This window comes from Sturnus vulgaris, chromosome 4, assembly GCF_052056855.1.
Source record: "Sturnus vulgaris isolate bStuVul1 chromosome 4, bStuVul1.hap1, whole genome shotgun sequence".
Lineage (NCBI taxonomy): Eukaryota > Metazoa > Chordata > Aves > Passeriformes > Sturnidae > Sturnus > Sturnus vulgaris.
Window position 1 is genome coordinate 43,716,626 of NC_142246.1, and position 17,968 is coordinate 43,734,593.

At 37.0% G+C, this 17,968-nt stretch overlaps 1 protein-coding gene and 1 long non-coding RNA gene across 5 annotated transcripts in view; one reads left to right on the forward strand and one right to left on the reverse strand.

Annotated features, from left to right (window-relative positions):
* Positions 1-17,968, forward strand: part of FBXW7 (F-box and WD repeat domain containing 7) — a 193,370-nt gene that overhangs the window by 127,412 nt on the left and 47,990 nt on the right. The window lies entirely within an intron of this gene.
* Positions 1-17,968, reverse strand: part of LOC148223983 (uncharacterized) — a 42,909-nt gene that overhangs the window by 11,520 nt on the left and 13,421 nt on the right. Inside the window, exons 3-4 of one of the 2 annotated variants that reach the window (XR_015803223.1) lie at positions 6,562-6,647; positions 1,829-2,660 (exon numbers count right to left, since the gene is read on the reverse strand). This is a non-coding gene — a long non-coding RNA (uncharacterized LOC148223983). Of the gene's footprint in view, positions 1-1,828; positions 2,661-6,561; positions 17,461-17,968 lie in introns of those variants that run through there. The other variant, XR_015803222.1, reaches the window with a different exon arrangement.

Genomic DNA, 17,968 nt, shown 5'->3' on the forward strand with positions numbered 1-17,968 from the left:
AACAGGTAGCATTGGCAGCCCCTTGCAGTGGACACACAGATCATATGAATACATAATTGCTGAAACTTCTCAGCTTCTTCTTTGCGCTTCAGTAGACAATTAATGCCCCCCCCCCGAGGTTATACATACCTAGTCATAATAGGTGCTGCAAGTCTAATAAAACTAATCTTTCAAGAGACATATGTGTTTCTTTGCTCTCAGCATATTCTGTCTTTTGTGTATGTATGCTGATAGAAAAATTGAAACATGTTATTAAGTAATTGGCCCTAAGGCCTCATATTTTCTCAGTGATTCTAAGATTTGTAATTCAAATTTGCACTACTTAAGCATGAACAATGTTAGTGAGCAATAAACCTTTAAATTTAACTGTTGTCTCTCTGAAGTAACTAATCTTTGTGTTATCAACACAAAAATGTCCTTTTTTTTAGGCTAGTGTAACAACTGTGTGCATAATGTAGTCTTTGTATATTAATGTATTTGGAAGAAGTAAATAGAATCCTTTTTTCAAAGGTACTTATACTGACAAAAATTAAACCTCAGTGGGGTGAAATGTATGACAATTATTGAAAAATAAATAAGTACATTATGTAGTAGTTTTGAATGTAGTTTAAACTATTTTCCACTTCAATTTTAATTTCAGATTGCCTGTATCTTTGAGTTTTTCTTCTTTTTTTGCTTTTCCTCCAGAACCATGAAGTCAGGACACCTATTTGTGCCTTTTCATATAAGCAGTTCCTTGCTGTGAGGCAACATGGAACACATGCGCTTTTTTTGTCCGTCTTTTATCTCTCTTTACTAGGAGTTTTAACTTCTGCACAGGGTTTTGAGAAATAGTTCATATTTTAATGGTATGTGAACATATAGGGAATGAATTTGGAGTCTTGAGACTAAACTGTTGAAAACTTAAAGAATTGCCTTTTTTTTTTTCCTTTTTAAGCTTACTAGGAGAGCATTCCAGTAGAGAGGATATAAAACATATGTTGTCTTTGAAGAATGAATGTGCCAGATATTGGATATGGCATTCCAAAGCGTGTAATGACATGGATCACAAAGATGTTGCCCTATTAAAAATCTAATATATGCAACCATCTTTGTATTTCTAAAAGGATGTCAGTTGCTACTAGGAAATATACTAAAAACCTTTCTGAACTTCTGAATTGCTTTGACAGTGCTTGTAAACTTCAAAGTCTATTTTTAAAATAGAAAAAACAATATATAGTTTTTATTCTGTAGCACACAATGTTATAGCTGGTAGGCAATTGTTTCCTTTCTTCTTCCATTCAGAACTGGGGAATCATAGCATCATGTTATCTAATACTACTTAATAATAGTCCTCAGAATGCATACACAGATACAGATGCTCTTCTTTCAGGGAGAGTTTCAAGATTTCCTTCTAGCTTCTTGCCAGTAAGTAGCATCAGTGCTGCTTCATAAGACTCTGTCCTAGACTAGGTGTATCTGTCACAGACATATCAAAAACCGTATCAAACACAAAGGTTTTATCTGGCCTCTTTTAGATGTGCCTTCATTAATGGTTTTCACAAATAGACAAATTGGTAAATTTGCTACTATTATCCAGCAGAAAAAACCTTAAGTTGGTCTTTAAAATTTTTTTTCTTTCCTTTTATATTCTTATATTCTGACTTTAAAGTAAACAGGTATTTTTTTGTATAGACAAGAGCTCATTTTAATAGGAAAAATATTAAATGGAATAAACTTTGAAGGGTGTATTATAATGTATTATAAATAAGGAAGCTTAATTTTCCTTCTTCAGTCCTTTGCCCCTCGTGTCTTGAAAATAATGAAATAAAAAATTCTCCCAACTTACCTTCTGTGTGCATTTTCTGTTCTGTATACACAAGAGGGGAGACAAGAACCAAGATATAGCTGTAAGCAGTAGCTTCATAAACAAATCTGGAAACTAAGGTAATTTGCCTTATGTCCTTCTTTTCCCTGTTTCTTTCACCTTGTGGCTGCTGTCATGGTCTCCAAACTTGGAAACAGCTGCTGCTAAGAAACCCTGTCTTTCATTGTTTGACTTGGAAAACAGGAGTGGATTTTTTTCTGTTAAACTGAAATGGAAAAAATACTTGTGTTGAATGCTGGCCACGTGTCTGGTTGCAGCAAGTTAGAAGTTGGAGGTCTCTGAGGTAATACAAACTATTTCAAGAACTGGACACGTGGGATGTTCAGACTCATTCCTGGTCCAGAATGCATCTAGCATCAAGATAAAAGCAGATGAGAGACTGCCACTACATTTAAAGTGTAAACATGCTTTCTTTCTTCATTTATGAATATGAATGTTTGTGCTTAAATTTACAGCCATGTTTATTTTCATAAAAATACAAAAATCTCTAAATCTGACTCTTACCTGAAAATAAAACTGAAAGTGGTCAGGAGCATTTGATAAGATTACCCTAAATAATTGGAGAGATTTGTCTTCTATAGATGCAACCTGAGCTGCACTTCTGTGGTCTTAATGCAGTGATTTAGTTTTTTACGGTGGTTGCTTCAAGGCAATGTCACTTTCTGCTTCTCTGGTAGATGCTTCAAATTTCAGAGGCTGTTTAGCAATATTGTAGTTATCACAGGCTGGAGGAAGCCATGCAGTGCCACTCTGGTCCCAGGCTTGTGTCATAGATGCAGCATTGCTTGATTGGCTACAAATGACGTGAGATATACAGAAAGTGAGACTGACGAAAGGTGGAACAGAAAAATGAGTTGCTATAGTACTAAGCAGCCAGAGCTGTATGGCTAAAAATGTGGCTGTTTCTGTATATGCATGTCAGCAGAAGAGAACATCTTCATAGTATTTTTGAAGTATTCTTCAAAGTATTTTTTTAGTAGTCCCAGGGTGATAGTCCCAGTTGACAATAACTTTACATCAGTTTTAAAAGTGACACTGTGCATTATACAGTGAAGTTTCTTGAACAGGAATATATTCTTGAGAAAGAATATATCATGATTTGAGAATACCTTCATTTCGTATAAAGAAGACCTGTCGCCAAGTGTTGGATAGGCAAACTATGCCATAGCGCCTTTTTTAAATCTTGTTTTATGCCTTGCTTGTAGAGTCAAAGCTGGATTATTTGCACTTATAGGGATCTGACCTCTAGGTGCCATTTGTTAGATAGCAATACAACTCTTATTCTTAATCAAAAACCTTTCCATTAACCCAATACTGAAATAGTTCGTCACAGCCTCTTTCATAGAGGAGAAACGTTGAAGAGGTCATGGTGGTTCCCTTGAGATCCAGCTTAATTTCATAGCTCAGAGTGTGTTTTAAGGGAAAGGTACTCTGGTGAGAGACACTTGTGTAGAAAAATCGTAGCCATAGGAGAAAATAAAATACATAATGGCCCACATACTGTCACTAACTGTAATAACTACTTTTCAAGATTTATTATGAAACAGCTTCAAGCCTGTATTTTAAGTGCCCTTATTTCTACTTGTATGTAGTCAGAAGACAAAGCTTGAATTTCGTTTTCCCATTGTTACTAGAGAATTATTTTGATATTATCTTTATGGCTGTGGGAAAATGGTTTTCTGCTATACCTAGCATGCCACTATTTATTTATTTATTAAATTAGGAACTATTTCCTGTAGCAGTTTGTTAGCAAGGGGATGCCCTACCCTGACCTTGGTCAAGAAGCTGTGTAAGAAGTCCTTGTAAAACAGCATTCTGTGTCACAAAGACACAGCAAGAATAACGTAGTAAAATCTGATGGGGGATGCTATAAGTTCAAAAAACAGGAAACTGTCTTGAAGCATCCTTTTTAACATTTTTTGAAGCATGCAAATTGCACTGAGGTTTGAAGTTTCTCTGCATAATTTTCCAAAACACATAATTCAGAGAAATGCTTTGCACCCTTTTTCATAACTGTTGATAGGCCAACTTAATTTTTCTCTTCCTCTTTGAAAAGATTGTGCTTGTATGTAGGTGACTTGAATAGTCTGGTTGATATGGGCTTAGTCCATGAGAAAATTAAACTATAATCAGATTCTGTTAAGGTAGGTGGGTTTTTTAGCCTTAACCAGAGAAACATTTGTGACGTTCTTGTGAACTATAGCATGTCTAAAATGTCCCATGGATTTAATAAAGAGAACCTAGAAGCAAGAACTCTGATATATCATTTATTTAAAGTTACCATACCAATGTAATGGACAGAATACATTTAGGATATTTTATAATCAAAAGAGTTTTGTAAGACACTTTTTCTACTTAATGCTGATCATATGTACTATATGAACATTTGTAGTACACAAAGTAATTTGAGCATATTTTTTTTAAATTGCCAATTCTACCACTCTGCTTCTGTTAAAAAAAAGTATTTGGCCTCTGAAATGTAATGGTTTGTTTTGTGGTCTCATTGTGTACCCTTTTTCTTTAATAGAGAAAAGTATAATTTTGGATCACAGCGGTGTTGAGTAAGGTCCTTGTTATCTTGTATTTCATTTATGCTAATTTGTCATACTGTAGGAAGGGGTAGGAAGAACAACAAATTCTTGGCTTGAGAGAGGCTTCAGAATGCATGTGCTAATGATACACTGAGAGATTTGCCTCATGGAGATATGGGATACCTTTTTTTTTTGTTCAGCTAGAAGTTCCTGACTCACATTCTAGTTAATGGTACCAAAAATAATAACCTATACATCCACCAGAACAACACATTTAGCATTAAATGACAAGCAAAATAGCAATTGAATTTCAAATTAGAAGAAACGGGATGCTTGGGGGGAAAACTTATTATTTTAAAAGTTGAGGGAATTTATAAGATGTATGAAGTAGCTTAGATGCTCATAAATAATTTCTCATGCCATTAAGAGTTGATTCTGATCGAAGCTTTATTGTCCCATTCTTATAAAACTTTGTGTCATAGCTAAGTATATCCATTTTAGTATTTTTTTTTCATTCCAGAGGAATGTTATCTGAATTGGTCTTGTTCATCAATTCTCATCCACTGTGTATTCAAGGTGAAAAATGTATACCTTTTTAAAATGGGAAGATCTAAGTATGCATATCAAGGGAAAAACAGGCGATTTTCCCACTAAAGTAAGAGTTTGATTTTATTCTGCTTTTCCTCCATTGCATGTATGTTTTATTGGGAGAGCAAGGGGCTATCCTATAGAAATATTTAGGAAATCTGTAGTTTAACATAATTGCTATGTTAATATTCACAATTTTTTTTCCTCTCTCCTTACATCATGCAGCTTGTGGTGTTGTTTCTGTAGTGGACGTGAAGGGGCAGTGTAGTGCTGTCGATAAATCTTCCTCTGTGTTCATCTTTTCAATCTTTTGTGGAATATCATGTTTAAAATGTGATTGCTTTATTGGTTGTATATATGTGCATTACTTGTAAAAAGTATGATAATTCTTTTAAGTTAAAGAAATATTCTAGAAATATCAGTACAGTTTAGAACGTTGTTTGAAATGAGTCACTGTTTTCTCCTTGACACTGTTTGTAGTCACGAATATAGATATTATTCAATATTTTTTAAGACTGCTAGTGTTTAAAGGCTTCCACATGGTAAAAGCACATGAAGATTATGGACAAGTGCTGGCAAAGCACAGCTAGACTTCAAATATAAAAGGGTATCAACAAAGCAACTTTGATGCAATTTTTGCTTGGTTGTTTTTTTTCGCTTTGAGTATTAAAGTACATTTGAAGTACTTATTCGTTGTGAATGGCACATTCTATATGAATTAATTGACATCCTGCAGAACTGAAATATTGAGGATGCCTGATACTTTTTTGCCCAGTAGAATAAGCTGGTATCCAAAGGAGGCATTCTGCCAGTGTCTCTTGATACCACCATTGCAAAGAGAAGGCTCCTAATCTTGGCATGTATTCTCCAAAACAAAGAGTATAGGTATAACTCTCAGATGTAAGGAAGAAAATATTAAAAGAAGAAATTCTTCACCTTGAGTGTGGTGGGACACTGAAGTAGGTTTTCCAAAGAAGTTTTGAGAGGTGTTCCAGGCTGGTCTGGATGGGGCTATGAACAACCTGATCTAGTGGGTCACACCCTGTCTGTGGCAAGGGTATTGGAACTAGATGATTTTGGAAGTCCTTTCCACCTCAAACCTTCTGTGATTCTGTGATTATTTCTCATGTCTCTGTTTTCTCAAGAGAGCCAACGTTCACTCCGGTCTTCTCTTATGGTTTTTTGTTGTTGTAGCTGGTGTTCTGTTCAAATGCTATAATAATGAAGATTTTGAGGTTAAATTTTAAAAATAACTAAGGGTAGCTCTGCCAGTCTCAGTGACAAACTTTTTCTTGCATACTTTTGAATATTTTATGTAAGGTTGTTGGGTTTTTTTCATAGACAACTTCGTGTTTGTTTCTGTGAATGTTTAATTTTGTTTCTAAGTCATAAAACACAGCGTTTCAGAAAATTTCATGGAAAGAAAAGATCTTTCACCATTCCAGTTTAAATCTTCTAGAATAAGTGGGGCTTTCCTTGTTCATTGTTGCTGCTTTAGTACCCCAGGACCATCATCTGAAAAGCCAAATAATGATACTGAGCAGCTCAGGCAACTTTGAAGATACCAAGGCATACCTAGATTGGTGACATAGCAAATAGCCCTTCTGTAGTATCAGTTTCTTTCCTCTTGGAGTGCTGATGAGCTGAAGAAATACATGCTTCTGGAAAGAACAAAAGTAATTCTGGCAGTTAGTTTTCCATCGGTTCAGATATTATACCTTCTCTCAAAATAATCCACTTTAATTTGCTTAGTGCTTTTAAACTAAGAGCTTTTTTCTTGGTGCATATTAAACAATTCAGAGAGCAGAATTAAAATAAGAACTGAATTATATTTGTGCTAAGTTTTAAGTACAGAAAATTATGGGAATCACTGATAATTATAATGACTAATAATAAATATATAAACTGAATATCAACACTTTTGTACCGTTTTTACCGTTAATTCATCATTAGCTAACATTTTATGCATCTCTGTATGTTGAATGTGTCATTTACCTGTTTTTTCTTTAGATAAAGTTGTTATGAGTTCTTTAGGGTGCTTAAAAGATGAAAAGTATTTTTAATGTGTGCTAGAATTCTCCAGGAAAGGTCAAGTACATGTTCTTTAACCTAAATTCAATAGATTTGACTTAAATTAAAATTTTAAATTAGTTAGGGACTTCCCATAAATGTCAATACTGGGGGTTTTTCTTCTATTTATTACAGAGTTATGATAGACATGAGCAATAAAAATATCATCTGTGAATATCATTGTATAGCTAAATGACAAGCTCTTTTATGCCCTGAGAAAATTGCTTTCTCTTTTTGTTTTTGTTTATTCTGTGGTACCAGTGAAAAGAAGCCAGTAACATAGATGATTTGTTCTGTTTAACACTGTAATGTATAACTCTCTCTGCAATGTATAAAGGTTAAAAGATTGTTTGCTTTCTTAGGAACTTCATTGTGATGATCTTAGAAGTAAGTATACTTTTTTCCCACATAGGTTTCATTCTTCATTACTTTTAGAAACAATGTAGTATTTTTATTGCAGTATGTCTTAGTGAATGAATCTTTGAAAAACATCTTACTTGTCGCTAAAGACAAATGTTAGGATGCTGAGGGATTGTAACAGTAAGGCTTTCTAATTAGGAATTTAAAACCACCTAACCGTATGTATATCAAACTTCTGACAGAGCACTTGCTTGGGCAGTGTCAATACACCATCTTTTCCCATGTTTTTCTTCAAAAGTGTTAGGCTCCAGTTCTTCAAAAGCAGCAGTAACACGCTAGATGCTGTTGGGAAATTGTGAACAAGAAAAAAAAGTCCCGTATTTTCACATCAGCTTTATGTAACAAAACTGCTTGCATCTGTCACATCTGCCGGTAGACAGATGTGTGTATTTTCAAGTGCAAAAGTGCATTTTTAAGCCTTTATGCAAATAGTGTATATCAAATTAGCTACTTTTATAAACAAATACTCAACTGCATGTCTTGTATGCACGTCAGCTGAATGCAGTTACACACAAATTTTCTTAAAAGCAAGTGTCTTTTATGTTCACTGCTTGTGTCTTTTATGTTCACTGTCAGTGTCTGGAGGGTAAGCATGAATGTTGTCAGCATTTTTAAAAAGTCTTTAAAAATGGATAGACTGAGAGGGCTATTATGCAAAAAGTAAATAGATAGTAACTAAAGTTAATAGATAGATGGTTCTTGTTGTTCACACATGCTGAAAGTACCAGAGACTGAAGTAAGGGAGCTTGTTCTTAAGGACTTCCCCCACCCCCATCCAATGAAAAGATTTGTTAATGAATGGAAGACATTCATTAACAAGTTGCCTCCTTTAAAAACTAACTGAACTCGCAAATGATCAGACTAGCATTTGGCATATCATTAGTACAGGATGAGTAAGCCTTAGAAAATTTGAAGAATTGGTTCATGCAGTTTAAACAAAAGTACTTTAGAATTTGGGCTTTTCTTTGGTAGCCTGTGCCCCTTTGGTCTCTTTTCATTTTCTTGCTATCTGTGTAGACCGTTTACATTTTTTTCCAAGCCTTCCCCCACCCTTGTTCAATAGTTAATCTGCTAAATTCGTGCTACAACTGCCTTGTTGAGTGGATGCGTTGTTCTGCCTGCTTCGTACCAGCTTTGTTACTGTGAAGTATTTTTCAGCTGTTTGTGCTCATTACCATACAGCTGGTATTTAGAGGAGAGAGGGAAGCAGGCAGAAGCTTTACTATGTGGAAGTATAAGAAGCTCTTTTGCAAATGGGGTACTGGCAGATGGGGCATGTGCTTAAACGGGTTTTGCTGGTACCAGACAGCATTAAAAATCATTCTGAGAAAGTCTAAGGTCAGCCCCATGAATTCAGAACTTGAGAGGCATTCAGATTTTGGAAGACCTTTATAGAATATTAATTGACCCAGGTCCATGAAAGTGACAAACGGTTTGTTTGCAAAAATGTTAAATGCTATCCTGCTGCCCCCACTTTACAGTTCATTTCCTTCAGCATCTCCTGATTTGTTTGTGGATTTTTTTAAAAAATCATATGATCATATATACTGTGTTCATGATCAGGGCTGTTGCCAAAACAAATGAGAGAACAAACAGTAAAATCCCAGACTCATGAAAGGAAAAATAATTTTCCTTTTGATGTTGTGACTGAACTTTGCATTATGTACAATTATATAAACCTTTGCCAGAAGCCAGCTCTTTACATATACATGGAAATTGATTCTCTTGCTAGCAGAATGGATAGCACTGCACTGGCCGAGGTGATCTGAAGAGATAATTGAAGAAAGTTTGTGTCTAGAACCAGTACATCTTCTACTGGCTCTATTGTTGTAGCTGAGAAGGGAGAGCAAGCTTTAGGGCCTGGGACTGCTCTTCAAGACATGCAATGGAAGCCAGAAATTATGAGGCTAAGTGCAAGCTGGGAACAGGTGTTCTGCATTTAGACATGTAAGTTAATAATTTACTGTCTGAAATACAAGGTAATTGGTATGTGCTAACATAGCTCTGTGTAGTCTAGTGCATGGCCCTTGTAACAGGATCATCAAATTCCTGGCTTCCTTCTGGAATTTGGTGCATTTTGGCATTGCTCTGAGCCCCTTGGGATACCTAGGGGTGACTAAGCAGTAGCCTCGCACAGATGGAGTGCTCTGACAGCTGATGAAGGACGGAAATACTGGTGGGTTAACATTTCTCAGAGTACTCACACAGTCTCTGACCATCTCAGTCCTAATCCTCGAGGAGAAGGACTTTCCAAAGCGTTGAGCCTTTGGAAATATAAAACCAGTTGGGACAATAAAACCATAGAGTCAACAGAGCTATTGGTTTCATGGGATGCTGTAATCTTGGGGTTCTTTCCCCTTGTGTTACCTCTTTCTTTCCCATTGAAGACAAACTCCTCCTTCATTAGTAGCATTGCCCTTTCTGTTTGGTGGGAAGTAGCAAGTCTCAGATGTATACCTAAAATGTATACGACACCAGGTATACCTGGAACCTTATCAGCTCAGCATTTCGATCTCCTCCCCTTCCGCCATCCCAGCTGTATTATTTGGGATAGTCAAAGATTCTGCTACTACCCATAAACCTTCCTTTACTGATAATAATGAGATGTGATGTGTTTGTAGATACTGCTCCTGCAGCATAGCAAACAACTGTAGTGTGTAAAGCCAGTGCCTGGCAGTGAGAAGATGAGATCTCATTCCAAACCAGATAACAGATATATGTACAATTGAGGTGATGTTTTTATGTTCTTGAGAGAAGAAATCAAGATGCTTCTTATCTACTTAACTATCGATCAGAGTTTTATTTCAAGAATAGTTACAAAACATAAAGAGATTCTAAAGAACAGCACTGTTCAGCTGCAAAATTCCTTTGCTTCTCTATAATGTGAGCTAACGCTTGGAAAATGTGATATGAAGAGTTCTGCTTTGACTATGTCAGTGATAGCATTCAAAATTACATTGAGGACATTGAAGATTTAAGCATAGCTTTGTATGAGTTTTGAGTTTCAAGTGAAATGCTGTTCACTGGTTAGCTTCCACATCTGAAGCACATTCAATCTGTGTTTGTCAAGAGTGAAGTGGGGAAATTCATTAACTGCAACTTGTTCAAGCTTTTTAAATCAAGAAGAATTTTTTAGAGTTTTTGATATGTATTGAAGTACAGGGAAAAAAAGTAATGGCGAAAGTAAGACCCTGTAGTGATAGCTGCTGCAGCAGGGATAGTTCCCCTCCACTCCCTGAATTTATAAACTCTAGCACTTTGCTTTCACACATCTGTCTTCAAATGCAGTTATACGAAAGTACATGAAGAGGTTATGAACAACTGCCATCTTCTAAATCCAGCGGTGCCTTCTGGAGGCTTTATTTGCACACCTCTGCCTCCAGCCCACCTTCCTGCTTTCTCCTTCTTTTTCCAGTACTGTCTAGTTGTCTGCCAGAAGTTATTTCCTTTCTTTAGCTGTACTGGCAAATGGATCCTGTAAATGATCTAACTTGCTTTAGGCAAAGTTAGTTAAGTTTAAAAGGCTATCAAAAGTGATTTAATCTACCTGGAAAATGTTTTGCATGAAGGAGATGAAAGAGCAGCAGAGCTCTAAGGTCAGTAACCTCTTGTAGAAAGATGGCAGAATACCCCGGGGTTAAATGTCTTTAACTGGCCAAATGAACCTGTATCTGTGGTGCACGAAGAGCAGGTGAAAGAGCTGCTGTCACTGTAAAGGCCCTCCTGGAACTGCCTGTACTAGTAGCACTACTTTGATTAAAAATCACATGCTGGAGGTTGTAGACAGACATTCACTTGGCTAAAATCCATGCCACTGGAAACCTTCATCTCCCCCAGGCAGGTTCCTATTGCCCCTTTGGTGGTAATTATGGTCTCGCTGGAGCCAGTATAGCTCCCACACTAGCTGTGAAGCAATCAGCCAGAAAAGCTTAGCCAATTTAAATGGGTGATTTGCACTAACCCAGCTAATTTCACACGAAGTGGATTTATTGTTCCTTTGCTTCTGCAGTGGGGACAGCAGCATCTTCTAGTGGCACAGCTAAACGTGGGGGAGCCATGGTACAAATGCTGTGTGGTGTCCAGGTGTGACAAATGGGCAGCTCCTTGAGTAAGGACCCCACCCAGCTCTGTGCCCAACTTTGTGCGTTCAGTTTAGGTTTCCTGTGAGGTTATTTGATTAGTAGAGATGAACAAAAGGCTGTGTGAGTATATTTCAGAAGTCCTTGTAGCTAAATTAGGAAGGACAACTGTAAATTAATGAGCAGTTTGTTCTTCCATAGCAGAAAGCACTAGGTACTTTTATGTGTGGATAGGTGGTAATGCAGAACTTTATCATCTAAGTCAATGTTTTTAAGTATCATGTAACTTCAATGTTAATTTGAATTAAGTTCATGTGTAAAACTAATTCAGTGGCAGTTTTGGATGGTAAATAATTAAGCTTTTACTGCAAAAGTCAGAGTCATAGATAAGTTTTTCATATTAAATACAAAATGATTAAATTTATGGTACAAGTTAGAATCACCCAAATCTATGTAGGAACTTAAAACATAGTGCTTGGAGCACCATGAATACAAAATTCTATGCTTTCTTTATCCCACGTGTAGGAGGAATCCATCACAATTGCAGATACAATGAAGCAGTGGATGTTGACATTTTATTAAAGTTTGGACATGTAATCACTCTTCAATGTTCTGTTCAAAGGAGCCTCAGCAGAAAATAGCATAAAATTACCATGCACTGCTAATGGAGAGAAGCACTGGACTTAAGATTTATGCTCTCATTACGTGCTCCATCACATTCTCCGTTCTTTGTTGTGTTGTCTTTATGACTTCTGGTGTTCTGAGAGTAAGGTTCCCATTCATTTTTGGAACTTTAAAAGGACATAAATTATAATGGCTGAATTCTGATATGACATGGGTTAACAAAAATATAGAAGTTCTTTACTCTCAATGCTCAAAAGCAAAGCTAATATATTTTCCTACTGTTTTCTTTTGATTTCTTTTCCAAACATACTAGAAAAGTTAACTCTGACAGTTGAGGTAGATGTTGTGTTATATTTCTCTGTGGCAAAGTTCTTATATATGTTTTAAGTACTAGCATTAAATTCTGGACTCTTGATTATAAAGAAAGTCACTTTCATTTATAAAGTTACTTTTGTAATTTCTATCATGAAGATTTAGCATATAAATATTTGTGTGAGTTGCCTTTTTCAAACATCTTGGCACAAGAAACTAAGCTAAAATGGAAAGAAAATTGTTTATGGTGAGAGAGAAATTTTCTAATCTCAAGAGAAGTCTATTGTGTTTAAAGAAAAACATGGTTTTACTGATAAAAGTATTATTAAATAAATCCACTAGGTTTACTAAGTAATAACTTTTCACCTCTTTTTTCACCTCAGCCAACTGCTGCAACAAACAAAAAAATATTTTACTATCATGACTTTGCTGAAACAGGTGGGAAAGGAATTGCCTGTTCTGTTTATTTACCTGTGAGCAGAAAAAAAATGAAAAAAAATCAGGTATTCAAACAGAAGGGTTTTTTTAAAAGCCACAGAGAGAGAGAAGATTGTAACCTCTTTGTGCTGTATTTGTACTTTTTTCATATTTGAACTTTCCCGTCACAAGATTTTTTCATATTGCAGATTTCTGTGCATGAATGGATTTCTCAAAGAGCTTGTAGATACAGCCTTTAAAGGTGTCCTTCAGGTTGGTTAGTAGATTATCTCAACTTCTATAAACAGATTAGGCTTTGTCAAAGTGTTTTGGGTGTTTTTGTAAGGGGGTTATTGTATCTCTGATGGCTTACACTCTTACGAGCAAATCACATGGATGATGACTATACCTTAATGATAACACTGAGATTTTCTAGTTCAACAAAAAAGTGAGCATTGTTGTGTGTGCCAGAGTACTTTTCACAGAAGTGATGATGTCCTAAAGTCTTATGACTTGGAAAGTTCTCATTTTACCTGCTATTTCTCTGCTAAGCAAACCTTTCACTTGGTCATAGCTAAGGTGGGCAAAGAGCGCTTTTGTTGGCAAAGAGCTCAGTCTTAGCAAGAAGCTGTGGCAACTTAAGATACTCTTTTATCCAGCTATTTCTGGGTACTCTGCTCCCATGGCACAATCAGTAGAAGGAATATGCTAGTGATTCACAGCCACGTGTCTGCAAAATTCAGGAGTTTAGTTTACACTACTGCAGTCACTGATAAACATGTGTTGAATCCTTATAGATCGTTTGCCCAGGTAAGCTCAGGTAAACAACCCTCCTGTTTAAGGGAAATTCCCTCTCAAATCTGCTGGCAATGTTGCTTGTCAAAATAAAATATTTTAAATAGTAAGGCTCTGCCAACGCGACTTGTTTGGTTGGAGTGTATTAGGTTGGGCTGTTTGTACAAGAGGACATTTGCAGATGGGTACAGGGGGCTGCAGAGGAAAGGATGAATGACAGATGACAGGCAAAGCCTGTTACCCACTGAGGGGCAGTGGACACTGCTTCCACTAGTGCACCAGAACTAAATGTCAGCCTGGAGGGTAGTCACAGTCCTAGGGAGGTCCTGTTGTTATCAATACAGCAGGAGCAAGGGCTCTGTAATAAAATTGTTTTGTGAATTGGTGTGGCAGTATGAAGTCTGTGGAAAGTGAAAGAAATGTGTGAATTGAAGATATTTTAGGTATTTCATCAGTGGGTTTGGAGAACACACCCTCATTAATAAAATCACTTGGTTTTGAAATGAAAACTTTTGAGTGCAAATGCACGTTATGAATAATATCTAAGCAGAATGATTTCACTGAAAGGCCTTTCTGTCTGGTGCAACCAAAATCACCTCCAAAATACATCAGTAAGAAGTTATTAGACTTATTTTGCTGATGTATCATTTTATGCCTGCAGAATGAGAGTGTGGTTTCATTTAGTTGTCCTGACTGATAGTAAGGGAATCATTGTGGAGTGAGCTTCAGAGTATGTAATTGTGGACACACACATTTAGAGAGCTAGGGAACTACAGCTTGGAAATTCCTTCTCAGGCCTGGATTTCTCCTGACTCTCAGGACAATTCCCAGGCTGACAAGCTGACTACAGCTTCAGTTAGGGAGGAAGTCTCCCAGGGTGATAATATGGTGAAAAACAAAGTGAAATTCATAATAAAGATTAACACCTGGTGTCTTTCCCATGGGATACATCCTGAGGTACTGTCCCAAGGATGTTTTTCCCAATTGTCCAATGAACTACTGTCCTGTCCTAGCTGCACGTAACACACTTTAAATATGGGCTGTCCGTACAATAAAGTTGGCCTTTTTCCCTAAAGAGGTCCGTGTGTGTTGCTGTCCTTTCTCTCTCTTAGCAGCACAGTAACCACATGTAATCAAGGGTTTCTGAAAAGTTTATGTTTTATCTGCTAGTAGTATTAGACCTCTTGCTGCTGTTTCTCACTGCTTCTCCAACCTGTCTCATACACTGAGAAAGCAAGGGGCCATGAATCCAAGCCTTCACTTTAAACAGCTGCTGTTAGCTGTCTGCAAGCTGACCCCATCTCTATTTGCTAACGTGTAATTCACAGCAGAACTTAGGCCTCTGTCATATCTATCCTCTGTGTAGATTACTAGTTTTCCCTTCACAAAGTCACATTTAGCAGCAGTAAAAACAGAATGCAGGACTCCTTTTAAAAAAGAAAAAGATAAATTAGACCAAAGGCTGGTTTCTTCAACTAACTTGTCTTTTGAACTGAATAAGTGAAATGTGTTTTAGCAATGCTGTGTGTGTATCTATTTATTGAAAACACATATGGAACAGATGACTTGGCACGTCCCATCTGACAATAGGGGATTTTAGTGTGTATATGTGTGAATGAGCTGGAACTGCCAGTACAGGAGAAGCTCCTATAACTGGAGCAGTGGATAGCAAACACAACTGAATTTCACGACAGATATCTTGATGTTGGATTAAGTCACTTGCCTCTAGAATTTCTCAAAGAAAGGCACTCTTGAAGTCAGATGTGCCACTCTTTGCAGGAATTGCATTTGGGAGGTTTTAATGATTAAAGCAGCAGTAATATAGGATTATAAGATGTTGGATCAAATCCTGGCAGTACCATGAGGCACCAGTGAATTCAGTGTACTTATCCTACCAATAGGGAATCCAACGTATTTTGGCTTCTGTGATTGTGACCAGTTGGTACTGTGAACATGTTGTCTTCCAGTTCAGCGAAGTTGGTTGGATAAACTGCCACCCTTTGGGTTACTTGCAGGTATTTGTCATGCATGTTAGCCACCAGACTTCTGCTGTTTCAGATCTGCCATTTAAGCTGCTCATGTCATCAATTCTTAGCCTGTTTAAGGGGAAAAATGTGCATTTATTGCCAAAGATCTTCTACTGTATATAGTTGTATAAGCTGATTTACCTCACTGACTGAAATCTGTTAAGGAGGGGAGAGTAATCTCTTCTGGTACAGCTATATCCAGCAGAGAATATGCCCATGACTTGCCACTTTGAGAGCTGGTTTTGACAAGTTTCAGAAAAGCTAATGAAAGGTATGTTGTCTTACAGTGAAGAACATCTGTAGAAAGGTGTGGGCATTTTCTTAGGAGGAGATAGCAGTAGGCATGAGGAATGCTTCTGGAGCAGACAGGCCTCTGATCTAGAACTGTTCTTGGTGTAAAGCATGTTTGGTTGTCAGTGGTAGTCTTCACATTTATTTGAAAATGGAATTTGAACTAGTAAAAGGATAGTATCCTCCTGTTCCTAAAGATTTATTTCCTTGTCAACTACGGTATTCTGATGATGCTGTCTACAGTCATCCTCTCTGCTTTGTTTAGAGGCATTGATGTGGAGAGTGTGTGCTTGCTGTCTTGGTGTTCACAGCCATGGCCTCAGAGTTTGCTCGCAACCAAAAGGTGGGAATGGCAACATGAAGAAGCAGTCTTGATTCCTAGCCAAGTTTTTGGTCTGTTTCACCTCTAGGTTAAGCCCTCAGCTTGTAAGCCCCTTGCTCCATTTAGTCCCTTTGAGGATCTTTACCATATTTCTAAATAGTTCTTACTTTGAAAAGGCAATATTCTTATGAGGAAGATTGATGTTATTTGACAAACCTTTGTTGTACACATTGACCTGCCTGTTCCCTTCCTTTCCAACTTCAAGATCACTCTGAAAAGTGCTAACAAATTAGGAGCTTATTGAAATTAGCTTAACATGAAGAAGCAAATATGTTCAATTCAGTTACTGGTTTAATTTAGATCAAGATAATATTCTCACCTCATTCCCAAAGGCTCCTAAAGGAATAGTGCAATTCCATGATGGCATCCATACAGATAAAATGTAGTATAACTGCATTATTTGGAAACTACTGCAAGCTACTCCTCTTTTCCCATTCGTTTAAAAATATTTTGAAGATACTAATGCTGCGGGGAGGGAGGCTTAATATCTGAGCACTGGGAAATTTTTTTTTACTTGTCTATTCTTCCAGAATATTTCTGAGAACTGTTCTGGTTTTGTTTCAGGGAAATGAAAAGTTGGAAGAACTAGTAGAAGGTTTAGAAAAACCTGTCAGGGGCATAAAATGGTTCATTTGCCTTCCTGAAATTCTTGTGTTATCTGGAAGAAATGAGTTGATAATTTCTTTTAGACTGAGGTTGTGGTTGGACAGGACCAGTTCTAGGTGTTATTGCTCAAACTTTTGTTGGAGAATGTAAGCTGGATATGTGACAGTGGCCCGGCTAGACAAAACTGCAGCAGCCTTTGACTCTCTTGTTGATACCATCAGCTGGCTGGTTGCATGGTGGAGTCTTGTTTACAAGACACATTCCGTTTCATTGAGGGTTAAGTCAGTACCTCAGTATTGAGAAAAGATGAAGGGTATATGAACTGCTCCTTGGGATCTCTCTAAGTGTCACGTATCCTTGAGTACAAATTCTTCTCAGGACTGAAGACACTTTGCTTATTTATATATTTAGGTAGATATAAAACCAGAAAAATGTTAACTGCAAGTTTCAGATATAGAAAATACCCTTCCAAAATATCGAGAAGGTTGGATATGATATGCTGGCTGTTTTCACAGCCTTCATGACAGCTCCTTAGTCTGATATCCACCCCCATACTTGGGCATCTGCTAAATTTTTAACGTAAGAGTTCCACTTTCTATTGCAACAAAAAAGTATAGGTTTTGTGGAGGTGAAGGGGGTGTTTTTGTTTCTCCACAACTTTTTTAAAATTCTGAGATGAGATTTCTTTTGGTACAGCCATCTCTTTAACCTCAGTGTGCACTACCTCTGCTTAGAAAACAGTATTAGTATCACAACTCTTCAAAACAGATACCTTTTAGATTGTAATAAATGTCCCCTGGAAATTGGACATGCAAAATGAATTGGATTTTCTGTCTCTTGGGACTTTGACCCATGCATTTGATCAATGCAGGCTCTGGCTGAATCTTCCTCTTTTTTCTTTTCCCCATTTAGCCTGTAGTATTGAACAGCTAACCCAGCTTACTAGTCACATTTCTATA